General features: G+C 45.0%; 1 long non-coding RNA gene across 1 annotated transcript; it reads left to right on the top strand.

Moving 5' to 3' along the window:
* Positions 1-13,025: 13,025 nt before the first annotated feature.
* On the top strand, positions 13,026-18,849 carry LOC121562572. The gene is made up of 3 exons (XR_005999570.2): positions 13,026-13,461; positions 18,370-18,471; positions 18,755-18,849. It is a non-coding gene; the product is annotated as an uncharacterized LOC121562572 (long non-coding RNA).
* Positions 18,850-19,208: the final 359 nt, after the last annotated feature.

The following is a 19,208-nucleotide window of genomic DNA, read 5'->3' as shown; positions in this document are numbered from 1 at the left end:
TTTGTTCTTAACTGACTTGCCTAGTTAAATTAACAATAAATACAAATTCTGCGGTTATATAGTGAGTGACAGAACAGTGAACCAATCATGGCGCAACTAGAGAACATTACCAAAGCGTATGCTCTGTATATTCCGCTGGCTGCCCCACCACCCCAGAAAGCACTGAGCGAGGCTGAAACACCTGCATTTAGGAGCTGCCTTACTCAAGAAAGAGAACATGTCGTAGCTGGCCGCGACCGGGAGACCCATGGGGCGGCGCACAATTGGCCCAGTGTCGTCCAGGGAAAGAATGGCTGGCAGGGATGTAGCTCAGTTGGTAGAGCACGGCGTTTGCAACGCCAGGGTTGTGGGTTCGATTCCCATGGGGGGCCAATATGAAAAATAAAAAAATTATGTATGGACTCACTAACTGTAAGTCGCCTCTGGATAAGAGCGTCTGCTAAATGACTGAAATGTAAAAATGTATGCGGCTTCATTAACTCAAATATATATATTTTTACATTGTTTGCTAACTGATATGTGACATGAATTAATGCCAAAATAACATACAAAACAGGCAAAAATATTAAATAAATGATTATTATTATATATATATGTGTGTATTTAAAAAAAAATCTAAACAGGTGAGGCCCTGAATTGTGTTCATTTCTTGTGGAATTGAAAAAAGTTAGCGTTTAATACGGTTGAAATGTTTACAAACTAGATGCGCTGAAATGAAAGCAACTTCTGACAATGAACACTTGGATTATAGTGATATTATGTCTCATCTCGCAAACAATGTAAAGTGTGTTTAGAGATATAACCTAGAGCCAGGCTTGTTGATTTTTAATCCGAGGGTATCCTGCTATTGAGGGAGTTCTATTACGCTGGCCCGGGTTGAACTGGACAATGGGCCGTCACGTCATTGGGCTAAAGCGGGGAGGGAGGAGCACCCTTCTCAAATCAAACAGTTATCTGCACCCCACGGTCATGTTGTCAACAAAGCAGCATCATGCATCGTCAAGAAACATACAACATCTCTTTTCCATTAAATAAACGTTTGAATTTTCAAACTAGATTTACTTTGGAAGGCATTTAAAGCCTTTTTATCAAAAGCAATCACTTAATTTGCATGTGAAAACACAGAATGCTACTCATTTCTCCATGTGCTTATTTACGTCACTTTTGTTTTGAGCCGACTTTGCCGTCGGCCAGAGCGGAGCACCTGATTCATGCCTGGGAGGCAGCCCGGCTCCAAAAGGAATGCAATCACTTTTCACCCGGTTCAAACTCCTCCCAACGTGGTAACCCGGGCCAGATAAACCAACCCCCTCACTGACACACTTGTTGAATTATGCAAGAGAACAAGACAACACAGTAATTCAGAGGTGACTGAAATTTCATTTTCTTTATTAAAAAAAAAAAAAAAAATACCTGATAAAATAACAAAATGTATATATGAGTGCATTCTTACATGAAATGAGCGCCCTGAGTTGCACAGAATTTTCACAACGTTGAAGTTTGCGGTCAGCAGACCTGAAATTTGCTCAGTGCCATATTTTTTTTGAGGGAACATTGCTCATCATTACCATGGGAACATGGGACTAATCTGAAATCCTTCCTCGGAATGTATCCTGCCAAGCGGAAGGATACTATATTGGAGTAATCCGATAGCTAACGTAACCGTGGTTACACATGTAAACCTTCGTTTTGTTTGTATAGCTTGTTGGACCCGAGTTGTGTCAAGTCACTCCGGATCACACTAACCGTGTGCAGAAAGTAGTCCGTCATAACTTTTTCCCCCACTGATCTTTGTCGATAGCGCCTGCTAAATTCAGGGCAGCCATGTTGGTGAGAGCAGTAGAAACACTTTAGCAGTTCTCCAATGGCTAACGCTATATCTTTCAAAAAAGCAGCGGTAGCAAGGATTATCTAAGTATACTGAGCAGCTCATGTTATAGACAGAAGCATGCTACATGGCAGACCAATCCGAACTCATCTCTCGCACGTCCGGCCCATCCATTATCTCAGCCAATCATGGCTAGCGGGAAGGTTCCTGTCTTTTTCCGTGGGCTCTATGCCGACCTTCGAGGTATAACGTGGTCCCGGTTCCAGGGACATCACTGGATAGAAAAGCCAATATGGCTGCCAACGCAATGCCATATATGGACATGTGTTTGTGACGTCCGAACTCAGTAGCTCTCCTCTCATTGGTCCAAACGATTTGTTAGCTTTTTTTTTTTAGCTTGCTACACAGCCATCAAGGCGTCATAGATGAGATGAATTGATCATCAGAAATGGTTACAGTTAGATTGGCTAGTTAGTTTGAAAATACATGTAAAGTTTTTTTCAAATAAAAAAAACTAATCTGAATGCGATGCACAAGAGTTCTATTCACAAAACGCTCAGCTGGCGACTGTTTAGCTAATGCTAATTAGCTAGCTACAAATAGCTAGCATTAGCTACAAATAGCTAGCTAGATGGGTGATGCGTATTTAAGGTGTTAAACAGGAACTCTGGAGCTCAGGCCCAGATCAACACTGCATTTATATGGTCTAATGACCAACAACACAATAACAAGAGACTCTATCTGCGCTATTAAGTATAGTAGGGCTGCCTATACTAGGGTTAGTAGGGATCAGGCTTTCCTGACGTGTCATGGCATGAAGGGCATTGGTCACCAACTCTGTTCCTGGAGAGACACAGGGTGTGCAGGCTTCTGTCCCAGCTAACACTATGAGGACTAATACACTGGAGGGTTTGTAAGTGTTGGGCTTGATAACCCCACTGCTTACCCCACGACTCTATCTGGTTGAATAGTGTCTACTCACCTGTTGCAGGTAGGCATGCTATATAATGACTCTACAACATAGCTCCAGGTATCAGACCAGGTATGGGAGGTAGACTATAGGTCTACATATTATAGCCAGGGTTGGATGATGACCACTTAGTATCCACAGAGCAGGTCAGAAGTTACCTTGGATTTAAGGGGAGGGGCAATACCTTCACTTGCAACGTCATCGTAAATTAAGACTGATTCTTCAGTGTAAGTGTTAGCGTTCACCTCTATGGGATCGGTGTCCCGTATACGGGACGGTTGAGCTAACGTGCACTAATGTGATTAGCATGACTGTTGTAAGTAACAGCAAACTTTCCAGGACATAGACATGTCTTATATGGGCAGAAAGCTTACATTCTTGTTAATCTAACTGCACTGTCCAATTTAAAGTAGCTATTACGGTGAAAAAAGACCATGCTGTTGTTTGAGGAGAGTGCACAACAACAAAAAACGTGTCACGGCAACTGGTTTGATACAGTCACCTCTGAAGGTAAATAAGGTACTTACATTCAGTAATCTTGCTCTGATTTGTCATCCTAAGGGTCCCAGAGATAAAATGTAGCATCATTTTGTTTGATCAAATCAATTTTTATATTCAAATGTAGGAACTGGGTTCTACAGTTTGAACCCCTGTTGTCTCTGGCTCCACACCCACCCCGCCAGGCCATCTAGATGTGTGAAAGTTAGTGTATAAGCTAATGATCCATCATGTATGACATTCCTGGGAGTGTGTAAACTTACATTGTGTATTACCATATAATTTTTGTATGTTGTCTATAGTTATGTACTTGAAAATGTATCAATTGACCAATTGGCACATTTGGGCAGACTTCATACAAAATAGTCCAGTATTGCAATGCTTCACTGGATCAATCTGAAACTTTGCACACACACTGCTGCCATCTAGTGGCCACAATCTAAATTGCGTCTAAACTGCAATATTATATTGTGGCCTTTCTCTTGTTTTTCAAAGATGATGGCTAAAACATATATAGAAAATGCATGTTTTTTTGTTTGTATTATCTTTTACCAGATCTAATGTGTTATATTCTCCTACATTAATTTCACATTTCCACAAAGTCTATGCATGTCCTTGCTTCAGGTCCTGAGCTACAGGCAGTTAGATTTGGGTATGTCATTTAGGCGAAAATTGAAAAAAAGGTTCTGATCCTTAAGAGGTTAATAACTGCATTAAAACCTAAAATGTTTAATTGTAAATATGTTGCATGATGTATCTGATCAATTACGTATGTATCTGTTATAGTGTGGACAGTATTTAAATAATTACATTTAATATGTGTTGTACTTACCTGCAGTATAGTATGATTACTATTCATGTGTGCAAGGTCATTATTGGAATTGACAGTGACCTTTCCCTATTTATGATGTCATCACCCGGAGTCGGATCTGTACAATGCGACACTACCACATGTTGAGTGGGCTGTATCGCTTTGCTGTATTTGTACCGTTTGTACATGGCTGTACACATTTTATTTCTTAGGTTGAAAGTAAAGGAAAGTAATATTGAAATCGTGTGGGCATTCCTTGTCAAGTTACGACAGTATCTAATAATATTTCTATATGGAATAGTTCAGGAGCCAAGGAGAGAGGATGCGCGTTGTGAGGAGTGCCGTGGAGAGGAGGGGCGTGGATAGGAGGGCTGGTGGAGAGGAGGGCCGTGGGGAGGAGGGCCTTGGAGAGGAGGGGCGTGGAGAGGAGGGACGTGGAGAGGAGGGCCAGTGGAGAGGAGGGGGCTGGTGGAGAGGAGGGCGTGAGAGGAGGGCCGCTGGAGAGGAGGGGCGTGGAGAGGAGGGCCGGTGGAGAGGAGGGGCGTGGAGAGGAGGGGCGTGGAGAGGAGGGGCGTGGAGAGGAGGGGCTTGGAGAGGAGGGGCTGGGAGAGGAGGGGCGTGGAGAGGAGGGCCAGGAGAGGAGGGGCGTGGAGAGGAGGGGCTGGGAGAGGAGGGGCGTGGAGAGGAGGGGCGTGGAGAGGAGAGGCTGGTGGAGAAGAGGGCCGTGGAGAGGAGGGGCTTGGAGAGGAGGGGCGTGGAGAGGAGGGCCAGTGGAGAGGAGGCGTGGAGAGGGGGGCTGGTGGAGAGGAGGGCCGTGGAGAGGAGGGGCTTGGAGAGGAGGGGCTGGGAGAGGAGGGGCTTGGGAGAGGAGGGGCTGGGAGAGGAGGGGCGGGAGAGGAGGGGCTTGAGAGGATGGGCTGGTGGAGAGGAGGGCTGTGGAGAGGAGGGGCTTGGAGAGGAGGGGCTGGGAGAGGAGGGGCTTGGGAGAGGAGGGGCTGGGAGAGGAGGGGCGGGAGAGGAGGGGGCGTGGAGAGGAGGGCCAGTGGAGAGGAGGGGCGTGGAGAGGAGGGGCTGGTGGAGAGGAGGGGCTTGGAGAGGAGGGGCTGGGAGAGGAGGGGCTGGGAGAGGAGGGGCTGGGAGAGGAGGGGCTGGTGGAGAGGAGGGCGTGGAGAGGAGGCGTGGGAGAGGAGGGCTGGTGGAGAGGAGGGCGTGGAGAGGAGGGGTGTGGAGAGGAGGGGCTGTGGAGGGTAGGGGCTGTGGAGAGGAGGGCCGGTGGAGAGGAGGGGCTTGGAGAGGAGGACCTTGGAGAGGAGGGGCGTGGAGAGAGGGCCGGTGGAGAGGAGGGGCTTGAGAGGAGGACCTTGAGAGGAGGCGTGGAGAGGAGGGCCGGTGAGAGGAGGGGCTTGGAGAGGAGGGGCTGTGGAGAGGAGGGGCTGTGGAGAGGAGGGGCTTGGAGAGGAGGGGCTGTGGAGAGGAGGGACTGTGGAGGAGGGGCTGTGGAGAGGAAGGGCTGTGGAGAGGAGGGCTGTGGAGGGGAGGGGCTGTGGAGAGGAGGGGCTGTGGAGAGGAGGACCGGGTGGAGAGTAGGGGCGTGAGAGGCGGGGCCTGTGGAGAGGCGGGGCGTGGAGAGGAGGGCCGTGGAGAGGAGGGGCGTGGAGAGGAGGGCCGGTGGAGAGGAGGGCGTGGAGAGGAGGGGCGTGGAGAGGAGGGGGCGTGGAGAGGAGGGGCGTGGAGAGAAGGGGCGTGGAGAGGAGGGCGTGGAGAGGAGGGGCTTGGAGAGGAGGGTGTGGAGAGGAGGGGCGTGAGAGAGGGGCGTGGAGAGTAGGGGCTTGGAGAGGAGGGGCTGTGGAGAGGAAGGCCGGATGAGAGAAGGGGCGTGGAGAGAAAGATGTACGTTAAGTACCATGTCACCAATCTGAAATGGTGGCAGCATCTCACACTATGCTGTGAGATATCCACCATTCAAAGCACATTGCACAACATGGCCTGGTAGTAGCCTTCACACTGGTAGATTTCATGCCCGATTGTTTTAACTGTGTTAGCTGTAAAAACATTGGGAGAGGATACAGCCCATTCTCCTAACGTTGTTGACCCTGTCATACTATGATAGGAAAGGAGGCTTGTCTGCTGGATACGGCGTGTGAATGACAATCTAGGAATGTTAGCGGGATGCTCTGGCTTGTTTCATGGCTATATCTATTAGACATGACTAGGACTTTGTCCACATTTTTTATTAGATATTACCAGTTCAAATTCATGTAATTCCTTCACATGGCAGAATACAATTGAATTGCATGACAAAAATAAAACTACAAATCTAACATAAATGATCCACTTTTCCCATCTCTGAAAACATTTTAGGAAATGTTTTTTTTTGCTCATCTTTATCAAGGGTTCCAATCCTTTTGGACCTGACTGCAAGTGCTTTGTTTCTGGATTGGTCAAAAGCTTTTGATACTGTTGATCATGCTATTATATTGAATAAGTTGTGCTCGATAGGTCTGAGCTCTGACGCCTGTTCATGATTATCTTAGTGACAGAACTCAGGCCATCGTGATTGATGGGGTTGAAGTCTGACTTTCTTGAAGTACATAAAAGGTGTACCACAGGGGTCGATTTTGCAACCTGTTCTCTTCACTAGTTATATAAACACCATTGGTCAATCTGTTTAATCTGTTTTACTTCATCTATATGTGGAGGATTGTTACGAGTCCTGAGGATACGAAGAGGCAGGACGCAGCTACAGGAATGAACAAGGTAAAGGTTTACTAAACACTGAGAATAAAACAGCGTGAGTAAACGACTCGGCGCTAAACAATTACACACAACAATGACTGAACAGCCCAGGGCTATATAGGGGTGGTGATGAGATGATGAGGTGCCCAGGGCTATATAGGGGTGGTGATGAGGTGATGAGGTGCCCAGGGCTATATAGGGGTGGTGATGAGATGATGAGGTGCCCAGGGCTATATAGGGGTGGTGATGAGATGATGAGGTGCCCAGGGCTATATAGGGGTGGTGATGAGATGATGAGGTGCCCAGGGCTATATAGGGGTGGTGATGAGATGATGAGGTGCCCAGGGCTATATAGGGGTGGTGATGAGATGATGAGGTGCCCAGGGCTATATAGGGGTGGTGATGAGGTGATGAGGTGCCCAGGGCTATATAGGGGTGGTGATGAGATGATGAGCTGCAGGTGCTCTGGAGGTGATTAGGGTGCGTTGGGTTTCCATTCCTGTGTTTGCCGAGGTGGTGCGGCTCAGACCGGTGGCTCAGTAGACCGGCGAATCAGAGCGCCGGAGGGGAGCAACGGGAGGAGACGTGACAGAGGATACTATTATGTATGCTATGGCCCCGACTTTTAGTTTTAATGCTCCGTATTGCTGGAACAACATTCAAAAATAACATTTCATCTTGAAGTTCTGGTGCCGTTTGGGCAATTTAATGTATTGATTAGGGATTTATTTGTGGACGAATGTAACTTTTTCTGGGTGATTTGTGACGTCTTATTTGTGCTTACCATGACTATTTTTGTATTCTAATATATACAGTGCCCTCCACTAATATTGGCCCCTCAGCCATGACTTCCTGTTTCACTGGGGTATAAATATGAGGTGACACACAGGCCAAGTTCCCATAGTCATCCATCACTATGGGAAAGACCCGAGAATACAGTAATGATGTGCGACAAAAGGTTGTTGAGCTGCACAAATCTGGAAATGGCTATAAAAAAAATAGCTCAACGGTTGAAAATGCCCATTTCCACTATCAGGGCAATAATTAAGACATTTAAAGAAGCTGGAGATGTTAGCAATCAGCCTGGAAGAGGACGTGTGTCTATATTGACCCCACGCACAGTGAGGAGGAAGGGTCGAGTCGCCAAAAAAATCTCCAAGGATCACAGCTGGAGAAATGCAGTCGTTAGTTGGGTCTTGGGGTCAGAAAGTTTCCAAAACTACGATCAGACGCCACCTACATAACCACAAGTTGTTTGGGATGGTTGCCATAAAAAAGCCTTTGCTGTCATCAAACAATAAACTCAAGCGCCTACAGTTTGTCAAAACGTTACTGGAACTTTCAATGGGACCGGGTTCTATGGTCAGACGAGACCAAAATAGAGCTTTTTGGAAACAAACACCAGAGGTGGGTTTGACGTAGACAGAAAGACTGCCATGCTGAAAAGTACCTCATCCCCACTGTGATGTATGGTGGTGGATCTTTGATGTTGTGGGGCTGTTTTTCTTCCAAAGGCCCTGGACAACTTGATAGGATACATGGTATCATGGACTCCATCAAGTACCAGCAGATATTACATAGAAACCTGACTGCCTCTGCTAGGAAGCTTAAACTGGGCCGTGGTTGGATCTTCCAGCAGGACAATGATCCAAAGCACACCTCAAAATCAACACAAAAACGGTTCACTGACCACAGAATCAAGGGTTTTGCCATGGCCCTCCCAGTCCCCTTGACCTAATCCCCATAGAAAACCTGTGGGATGAGCTGAAGAGGAGAGTCCACAAGCGTGGACCTCGGAATCTGAAGGATCTGGAGAGATTCTGTACGGAGGAACGGTCTCAGATCCCTTGCCATGTGTTCTCTAACCTCACTACACATTATAGGAGAAGACTCAGAGCTGTTATCTTGGCAAAGGGAGGTTGCACAAAGTATTGAATGAAGGGGTGCCGATAATTGTGGCATCACATTTATTTGAGAAAAAATTTGTTTTATGATAAAACATTTTCTTTTTCAATTTTACTTGAATTAAAGGTTCGTTTTTTTTTTGGTGAATATTTAGAAGGAAAGACCAAGAGGATAGACAATAAAGACATTTTTTGTTCACACCCCGTTATTGCTCATATTTACCAAAGGGTGCCAATATTAGTGGAGGGAGCTGTATATATGTTTAATGTGTGTTTTATATTGTATTATACAGGGCACATTTGGAAAAGAGACCTAGGTTTCAATATGTCTTCCCTGTCAAAATAAAGGTTCACAAATAAACTCCAGCTCCAGTTATTTTTTGTGGCCCCGGGGGGGGTTTGATAAACCTTATAGAGACGAGGAAATCATACCCCTGTCTTTTCTGGAACACCGTTATCAGGTCGCTCTTCCTCTCGCAAGTAGTCCAGAAAAGATTGCAGGCATTCTGCACCCGGATAGATGGTTTATGGGGAAAATCATTTAGCAGAAGAGGGTTTGTGGAATGAGGAGGCAGTCGTCTAACATACATGACACTGCTTAGTGAACCACAAGATATCCTGTCCTTTTTATCAATGTGATCTAATATGTTCTATTTAACAACGTTCTTAGTTAGATTAAGTCAAATTATATTTTAGCCTATATTGTCACTATATCTGTCAAATAACACATTATATTGTACTTGCCAGGCTACTGTGGAATAGTAATGGTCATGATGACATTGACCAATAGACTGCCAGCGTGACAAATGGAACCTCCGCTGTTTCTGGATCTCATTTTATCTGTCCGGAACTCGGGTTTCTTGTAGACAGAAGTAAATATAATTAAGAAACATCCAGTAGAATAAGAATCATCCTGAACACAGTCTGATTGGTTCTACGGGGCATTACAGCTGTAGAACTCTGGAACAATTCTGGAATTCTGGAGATAAGGTGGCTGACAGTTTCCCTGTAACGGTTTTGACTTCAAAGTTATTGTTTGTTATGGATGCCAGGTAGGTTGTGCCTACCAGAGAAAATATTGATTTCTCCTTTTTTGTTTGTGAGGGAGTGAGTCCCGTCTGGTCCGTCAAGTACCAATACAAAGGACTCACGTAAAAGTCAGTATGGAAATAAAACTTTTCATTAACCCTTAAAACATTGCAAATAACTTCAAAACCACTGTGTTCTTTTGCGTCGGTTGTAAAATAAATGATCACACACATAATAACGTCACAACACAATGATCTCTGGTTCCTCGAGAAAAGTACCGTCCGGCCCGGTAAATGAGTTCAAATCAACTCAAGTGACATCAGTCGCGCAAAGTTTGTCCGTTCATAAAGTGTAGCTTAAACTCAGTCTCAATCACACAATCAAAATCTCAAAGTATTTTACCACTCAACAATAAAGGTTAGCAGAACTCCCAGTAGTCTTCACCCACAACTGAACACCATCCATCCCCTATATGACTCCATTATTGAACGGCAACTCATAACAACATCCACAACAATAGTTCCCTAAATGTATGTTGCATTTATGTTAGATTTGTAGTTTTATCATGCAATTCAATTGTATTCTGCCATGTGAATGAATTAAATTATTTGAACTTGTAAAATTTAATTAAAAACATTGACAAAGCCCTAGTCATGTCTAATAGATATAGCCATGAAACAAGCCAGAGCATCCCGCTAACATTCCTAGATTGTCATTCACACGCCATATCCAGCGGACAAGGCTCCTTTCCTATCATACTATGACAGTGTCAACAATGTTAGGAGAATGGACTGTATCCTCTCCTAATGTTTTTACAGCTAACACAGTGTAAACAATCGGCTTATGAAATCTCCCAGTGTGAAGGCTACTACCAGGCCATGTTGTGCAATGTGCTTTGAATGGTGGATATCTCACTGCATAGTGTGAGATGCTGCCACCATTTCAGATTGGTGACATGGTACTTAACGTACCTCTTTCTCTCCACCGCCCCTCCTCTCCACCGCCCCTCCTCTCCACGCCCCTCCTCTCCACGCTCCTCACCACGCCCTCCTCTCCACACCCCTCCTCTCCACACCCCTCCTCTCCACGCCCTCCTCTCCACGCCCTCCTCTCCCTGGCCCTCCTCTCCACGCCTCCTCTCCACGCCCTCCTCTCCACACCCCTCCTCTCCACGCCCCTCCTCTCCACGCCCTCCTCTCCACTGGCCCTCCTCTCCACGCCCTCATCTCCACGCCCTCTCTCCACACCCTCCTCTCCAGCACCTCCTCTCCACGCCCCTCCTCTCCATGCTCCTCCTCACCACGCCCCTTCTCTCCACGCCCTCCTCTCCACGCCCTCCACGCCCCTCCTCTCCACGCCCCTCCTCTCCACGCCCCTTCTCCACGTTCCTCGTCTCCACGCCTCCTCTCCACGCCCCTCCTCTCCACGCCCCTCCTCTCCACGCTCCTCCTCTCCACGCTCCTCCTCTCCACGCTCCTCCTCTCCACGCTCCTCCTCTCCACGCCCCCTCTCCACACTCCTCCTCTCCACGCTCCTCTCCATGCCCCCTCTCTCACACCTCCTCCTCTCTCACGCCCCCTCCTCTCCACGCCCCTCCTCTCCACGCCCCTCTCCACGCCCTTCCTCTCCACGCTCCTCCTCTCCACGCCCCTCCTCTCCACGCCCCTCCAAGGTAACTTCTGACCTGCTCTGTGGGTACTAAGTGGTCATCATCCAACCCTGGCTATAATATGTAGACCTATAGTCTACCTCCCATACCTGGTCTGATACCTGGAGCTATGTTGTAGAGTCATTATATAGCATGCCTACCTGCAACAGGTGAGTAGACACTATTCAACCAGATAGAGTCGTGGGGTAAGCAGTGGGGACAAGCCCAACACTTACAAACCCTCCAGTGTATTAGTCCTCATAGTGTTAGCTGGGACAGAAGCCTGCACACCCTGTGTCTCTCCAGGAACAGAGTTGGTGACCAATGCCCTACATGCCTGACAGGTCAGGAAAGCCTGATCCCTACTAACCCTAGTATAGGCAGCCCTACTATACTTAATAGCACAGATAGAGTCTCTTGTTATTGTGGTGTTGGCCATTAGACCATATAAATGCAGTGTTGATCTGGGCCTGAGCTCCAGAGTTCCTGTTTAACACCTTAAATATGCATCACCCATCTAGCTAGCTATTTGTAGCTAATGCTAGCTATTTGTAGCTAGCTAGTCTAGCGTTATCTAAACAATCGCCAGCTGCATCGCATTCACATTTTTTTTTTACTTGAAATATTTGTTCAAACTAACTATCTATCTATCTATCTATCAATCTATCTATCTATCTATCTATCTATCTATCTATCTATCTATCTATCTATCTATCTATCTATCTATCTATCTATCTATCTATCTATCTATCTATCTATCTATCTATCTATCTATCTATCTATCTATCTATCTATCTATCTATCTATCTATCTATCTATCTATCTATCTATCTATCTATCTATCTATCTATCTATCTATCTATCTATCTATCTATCTATCTATCTATCTATCTATCTATCTATCTATCTATCTATCTATCTATCTATCTATCTATCTATCTATCTATCTGTCTATCTAATCTCATTTCTGATGATCCATTGATCTAATCCATGACGTCTTGACGGCTGTGTTGCAAGCTAAATGCAAAAAAAAAAAGTAAACAAATTGTTTGGACCAATGAGAGTAGAGCTACTGACGTCACACACACATGGCCATATACGGCATTGCGTTGGCAGCCATATTGGATCTTCTATCCGGTGATCTCCCTGGAACCGGGACCACATTCTACCTTCGGCATAGAGCCGTATATAATATTTACATTTACATTTTAGTCATTTAGCAGACGCTCTTATCCAGAGCGGCTTACAGTTAGTGAGTGCATAATTTTTTTTATACATACATATATAATAGATATATCTATATCATACCTAATCGTATTTACAGTTTTTACAAGTTTGTTATTACGTTAAAGTTCAATTTCTGCAAAAAAATACGTTGATAAAATAAAAACTATTACGTTCAAATGCCTCTCATGTGAAGAGGTGATGTGCGACATAGGCTTAGCTTCCTGAAACGGGTCACATTGTCACTTCAATGCTTTAATCTCATGGTAAAACTAATCTACACTGTGGTAAACTAAACTAATAGAAACTAAATATACAAACTAATCTACACTGTGGAAAACAAAGAAAATAAGGTTGGCGTCACGTGGTGGTGGTTAGTGTCATACTATTGGTTAGACAGTTTCCCCTTTAATGAGGTTGACAGTTAAAACTGTCTCTTACATTAGGCTGAGTCACACAGAGGATCCAGCGGTGAAGTGAGGAAACACAAACCTACAACTGAGATAACAGCAGACGTTACAACCGTAGAAGTTACAACAGCAGAAGTTACAACCATAGAAATTACAACAGTAGAAGTTACAAGATTAGAAGTTACAAGAGTAGAAGATACAAGAGTAGAAGTTACAACAGTAGAAGTTACTGCATTTGAGCACAAGTGTGTAAAGATGTCAGAGGCAAACTATGGAAACAGAGATGGATTTAAAGGCAAAGCACCTAATGAAATGAAGACCATGGATATTGATGATTGTATATACAGCAACGAAACACCCATCAAGCCCTGCAGGAAGGATGGAGTTGGTGATCAACCATCAGGTAACAGTTTATCCTGGTATAGTGCTTGATACTGACATACGTATACCCCAAACACACACACACACACACACACACACACACACACACACACACACACACACACACACACACACACACACACACACACACACACACACACACACACACACACACTGTTGCTACTGTCTATTATCTATCCTGTTGCCTAGTTACTTGACCCCTACCTCCATGTACAGTTCTTTCAGAAAGTAACGTTAGTGTCACGTCTCCTCCATTTTGCTCGTATTAAGCACACGTTTTAAAATCAGCAAGGGATTCCTGCATAGCTATAAAATCTGACTGTAGTTTTGACACAACCAGATCACCAGTCGGGGCCACAGCATACATAGTAGTATCATCTGTCACGTCTCCTCCCGTTGCTCCCCTCCTGGCGCTCTGATTCGCCGGTCTACTGAGCCACCGGTCTGAGCGCACCACCTCGGCAAACACAGGAATGGAAATCCAACGCACCCTAATCACCTCCAGCGCCCCAGCACCTCATCATCTCCTCACCACCCCTATATAGCCCTGGGCTGTTCATCTCATCACCACCCCTATATAGCCCTGGGCACCTCACCATCTCATCACCACCCCTATATAGCCCTGGGCTGTTCATCTCATCACCACCCCTATATAGCCCTGGGCACCTCACCATCTCATCACCACCCCTATATAGCCCTGGGCTGTTCAGTGTTGTGTTGTGTGTGATTGTTAGTGTCATGTCTTGTACTCGCTTGTTGTTGTTCTCTTGCTCAGTGTTACGTAAACCTTTACGTTGTTGATTCCTGCGTCCTGCCTCTTCGTATCCTCAGTACTGCTTGCTACATAAATAGATCCGCTAGCCTATTAGCGACGTTATGACTGACTTGTGATCATTGCCCTTGCTAGTTTGATTGTATTGACATACCCAGCCTTAGTTATATTTATTCGTTTTTTTTGTCCAGAATATTGAGTCATTGAAACTGAAACGGTGCATCTTGAATGTCGTCAGCAAACAATGTACCAGGCCAGCTGTGATTTACAACCAGATAGCAATATTTTTTTGGTGCCCAAAAGTTCCCAAACGGCCCACCCCAGTGAAGGAAAGCCACCTTGTGTGAATATATTTCACGTGCTTTACGATTGTGTTGTCTACTTTGTGAATGATTTCTCTATTGTACTACATCATTGGTAAGTCGCATACCTCCATGATACGCATCAGTAGGGATTAAAAGTGAGTATCCCCTCCCCTGCACCACTGGCCCTTTGTGTTTTACAAAAAGTCTCTTACATGAGTGGTTACGGTTGCTGTCCTTTAAGAATCACGAACCTGTCACAAACTGAAGGCCTATAGGTTTGCGCAAACATGTCTGTAATAGATAAGGCTGTTAAGATATTAATGTATCAAGAAAGGAGTGTATATATTTGGCCTGGCGAAGCGGTTTTATGCTGGTCTCAGGAAGAAACGTACGAGTCCTCACGGTCCAAGACAGAGCCAAGCACGAGTCACTGTGTGGTCTCGAGACCGGATGAGTACTACAACACTGGTATTCAAAATGGACAAAATCTACCCACAAAACCCCATAATGATGCAGTGCAAACATGTAAGACATTTTTGCACATTTATTGAAAATGAAATATCTAATTTACATACAGTGGGGAGAACAAGTATTTGATACACTGCCGATTTTGCAGGTTTTCCTACTTACAAAGCATGTAGAGGTCTGTAATTTTTATCATAGGTACACTTCAACTGTGAGAGACGGAATCTAAAACAAAAATCCCGAAAATCACATTGTATGATTTTTAAGTAATTAATTTGCATTTTATTGCATGACATAAGTATTTGATACATCAGAAAAGCAGAACTTAATACTTGGTACAGAAACCTTTGTTTGCAATTACAGAGATCATACGTTTCCTGTAGGTCTTGACCAGGTTTGCACACACTGCAGCAGGGATTTTGGCCCACTCCTCCATACAGACCTTCTCCAGATCCTTCAGGTTTCGGGGCTGTCACTGGGCAATACGGACTTTCAGCTCCCTCCAAATATTTTCTATTGGGTTCAGGTCTGGAGACTGGCTAGGCCACTCCAGGACCTTGAGATGCTTCTTACAGAGCCACTCCTTAGTTGCCCTGGCTGTGTGTTTCTGGTCGTTGTAATGCTGGAAGACCCAGCCACGACCCATCTTCAAAGCTGTTACTGAGGGATGCCGCAGCCCGTCTGGTGTTCAACCTTCCCAAGTTCTCTCACGTCACCCCGCTCCTCCGCACACTCCACTGGCTTCCAGTTGAAGCTCGCATCTGTTACAAGACCATGGTGCTTGCCTATGGAGCTGTGAGGGGAACGGCACCTCCGTACCTTCAGGCTCTGATCAGTCCCTACACCCAAACGAGGGCATTGCGTTCATCCACCTCTGGCCTGGATAAGAGCGTCTGCTAAATGACGTAAATGTAATGTAAATGAGGGAAGGATCTCGCGATACATGGCCAAGATCTCGCGATACATGGCCCCATTCATCCTCCCCTCAATACGGTGCAGTCGTCCTGTCCCCTTTGCAGAAAAGCATCCCCAAAGAATGATGTTTCCACCGCCATTCTTCACGGTTGGGATGGTGTTCTTGGGGTTGTACTCATCCTTCATCTTCCTCCAAACACGGCGAGTGGAGTTTAGACCAAAAAGCTCTATTTTTGTCTCATCAGACCACATGACCTTCTCCCATTCCTCCTCTGGATCATCCAGATGGTCATTGGCAAACTTCAGACGGGCCTGGACATGCGCTGGCTTGAGCAGGGGGACCTTGCGTGCGCTGCAGGATTTTAATCCATGACAGCTCTCTTCAGGTCATTGACCAGGTCCTGCCGTGTAGTTCTGGGCTGATCCCTCACCTTCCTCATGATCATTGATGCCCAACGAGGTGAGATCTTGCATGGAGCCCCAGACCGAGGGTGATTGACCGTCATCTTGAACTTCTTCCATTTTCTAATAATTGCGCCAACAGTTGTTGCCTTCTCACCAAGCTGCTTGCCTATTGTCCTGTAGCCCATCCCAGCCTTGTGCAGGTCTACAATTTTATCCCTGATGTCCTTACACAGCTCTCTGGTCTTGGCCATTGTGGAGAGGTTGGAGTCTGTTTGATTGAGTGTGTGGACAGGTGTCTTTTATACAGGTAACGAGTTCAAACAGGTGCAGTTAATACAGGTAATGAGTGGAGAACAGGAGGGCTTCTTAAAAAAAACTAACAGGTCTGTGAGAGCCAGGATTCTTACTGGTTGGTAGGTGATCAAATACTTATGTCATGCAATAAAATGCAAATGAATTACTCAAAAATCATACAATGTGATTATCTGGATTTTTGTTTTAGATTCCGTCTCTCACAGTTGAAGTGTCCCTATGATAAAAATTACAGACCTCTACATGCTTTGTAAGTAGGAAAACCTGCAAAATCTGCAGTGTATCAAATACTTGTTCTCCCCACTGTATGTATTCACACCCCTGAGTCAATACATGTTAGAATCACCTTTGGCAGCGATTACAGCTGGGAGTCTTCTTGTCTAAGTCTCTAAGAGCTTTTACACACCTGGATTGTACAATATCTGCCCATTTATTCTTTTCATCTGTCAAATTCGTTGTTGATCATTGCTAGACAACCATTTTCAAGTCTTGCCATAGATTTTCAAGCAGATTTAAGTAAACTGTAACTCTGCAAACTTCTTGTGGCCTTGTGTTTTAGGTTATTGTCTTGTTGAATGGTGAATTCATCTCCAAGTGTCTGGTGGAAAGCAGACTGAACCAGGTTTTCGTCTAGGATTTTGCCTGTGTTTAAATCCAGTCAGTTTCTTTTTTTTATCCTGAAAAACTATGGAGAGTGGTACTCAGTAATGTGTTGTATTGGATTTGCCCCAAACATAACACTTTGTATTGAGGACAAAATGTTAATTGCTTTGCCACATGTTTTGCAGTATTACTTTAGTGCCTTGTTGCAAACAGGATGCATGTTTAGGAATAGTTTTATTCTGTACAGCTCTGTTTTTTTTAGTTTACCCATCTACCAATTGGTGCCCTTCTTTGCGAGGCATTGGAACACCACCCTGGTCTTTGTGGTTGAATCTGTGTTTTGAAATTCACTGCTCGATTGAGGGACCTTACAGATCATTATATGTGTGGGGTACAGAGATGAGGTGGTCATTCAGAAATCACTACTATTGCACACAGATTGAGTCCATGCAACGTATTATGTGACTTGTTAAACAACTTTTTACTCCTGAACGTATTAAGGCTCGCCATAACAAAGGGGTTGAATACTTATTGACTCGAGACATTTCAGCTTTTCATTTTTAATTAATTTGTAAACATTTCTAAAAACATAACTCCAGACCAGGCCAGTGACACATTTTTATTTATTTAGACTGTAACACAACAAAATGTGAAAAAAGTCACTTTCTGATGACCTCGTATCCGTGCACATGGACTCGGTACTGGTACTGACTGTATATAGCCATGTTATTTTTACTTGTTCATGTTATTCGTTATTCACTGTGTATTTGTTATTCTTTTTTACTCTGCATTGTTGGAAAAGGACCCATAAGTCATCATTTCACTTTTAGTCTGCACCTGTTGTTTATGAAGCATGTGAAAAATGAAAATTTGATTTGATTTGGACTGAAATAGGTGCCAGTACTCATTTTGGGTGCCTGAACTCTGCAATATGTTTAAGCCAGTGTTCTATAAGAGGTTCTGGAAGTCAAGCAGTATAAAGTGTGAGGTGCTGGAACTCAGTTCTGGTGTTCTGTCCCTTGTCAAGTTTGTGTTTTTTCCTCGGTGCTTCAAAGAGCAAATGGACACAAAAGTCGATGCAAATACAACGCTGATAAAGAGCAAGTTCTTATGGTAATAATTTGTGCTTCAGTGTTTTATCAGTGGTGGAAGAGATACTCTGGAGCTGCTGCAGTGAGTCTGGGGCTGCTGTGTGTTCTCCTATTGGCTGGGATCATAGGCCTGTTGCTCTACCGTGAGTTTGATATGTTCTCAATCAAACTTTCTCTTAATCATCAGTGGTGTTATGACCAGGGATCAATTCCATTTAAACTCCATTCAATTCAATTCAGAAAGTACACCAAATTCCAATTTCAATTCCACATTGTCCTCATTGAAAAATATTGAAGATAATTGGACTTGGAATTCCAGTGTACTTCCTGAATAGACTGGAATTGAAATGCAATTGAACCCAACCCTGGTAATGATAGATTAACTTTTCCACTGTTACCTTGGTCGTTGATGGTATTATTTCACAGAGCGAAACCAATTAACCAGATCCAACACCCTGACCAAAGAGAGAGACCAGTTACAGACCAGCGGCAACAACCTGACTGAAGAGAGAGACCAGCTACAGACCAGCAACAACACCCTGACTACAGAGAGAGACCAGTTACAGACCAGTTACAACACCCTGACCAAAGAGAGAGACCAGCTACAGACCAGTTACAACACCCTGACCAAAGAGAGAGACCAGTTACAGACAAGCTACAACACCCTGACCAAAGAGAGAGACCAGCTACAGACCAGCTACAACACCCTGACCAAAGAGAGAGACCAGCTACAGACCAGTTACAAAACTCTGACCAAAGAAAGAGACCAGCTACAGACCAGATCCAACACTCTGACCAAAGAGAGAGACCAGCTACAGACCAGAAACAACACCCTGACTACAGAGAGAGACCAGTTACAGACCAGCTATAACACCTTGAC

This window comes from Coregonus clupeaformis, unplaced genomic scaffold, assembly GCF_020615455.1.
Source record: "Coregonus clupeaformis isolate EN_2021a unplaced genomic scaffold, ASM2061545v1 scaf1697, whole genome shotgun sequence".
In the NCBI taxonomy this organism is placed as follows: Eukaryota; Metazoa; Chordata; class Actinopteri; order Salmoniformes; family Salmonidae; genus Coregonus; species Coregonus clupeaformis.
Note: the sequence above shows the minus strand (reverse complement) of the source record. Positions and strands in the feature narration are given on the sequence as shown.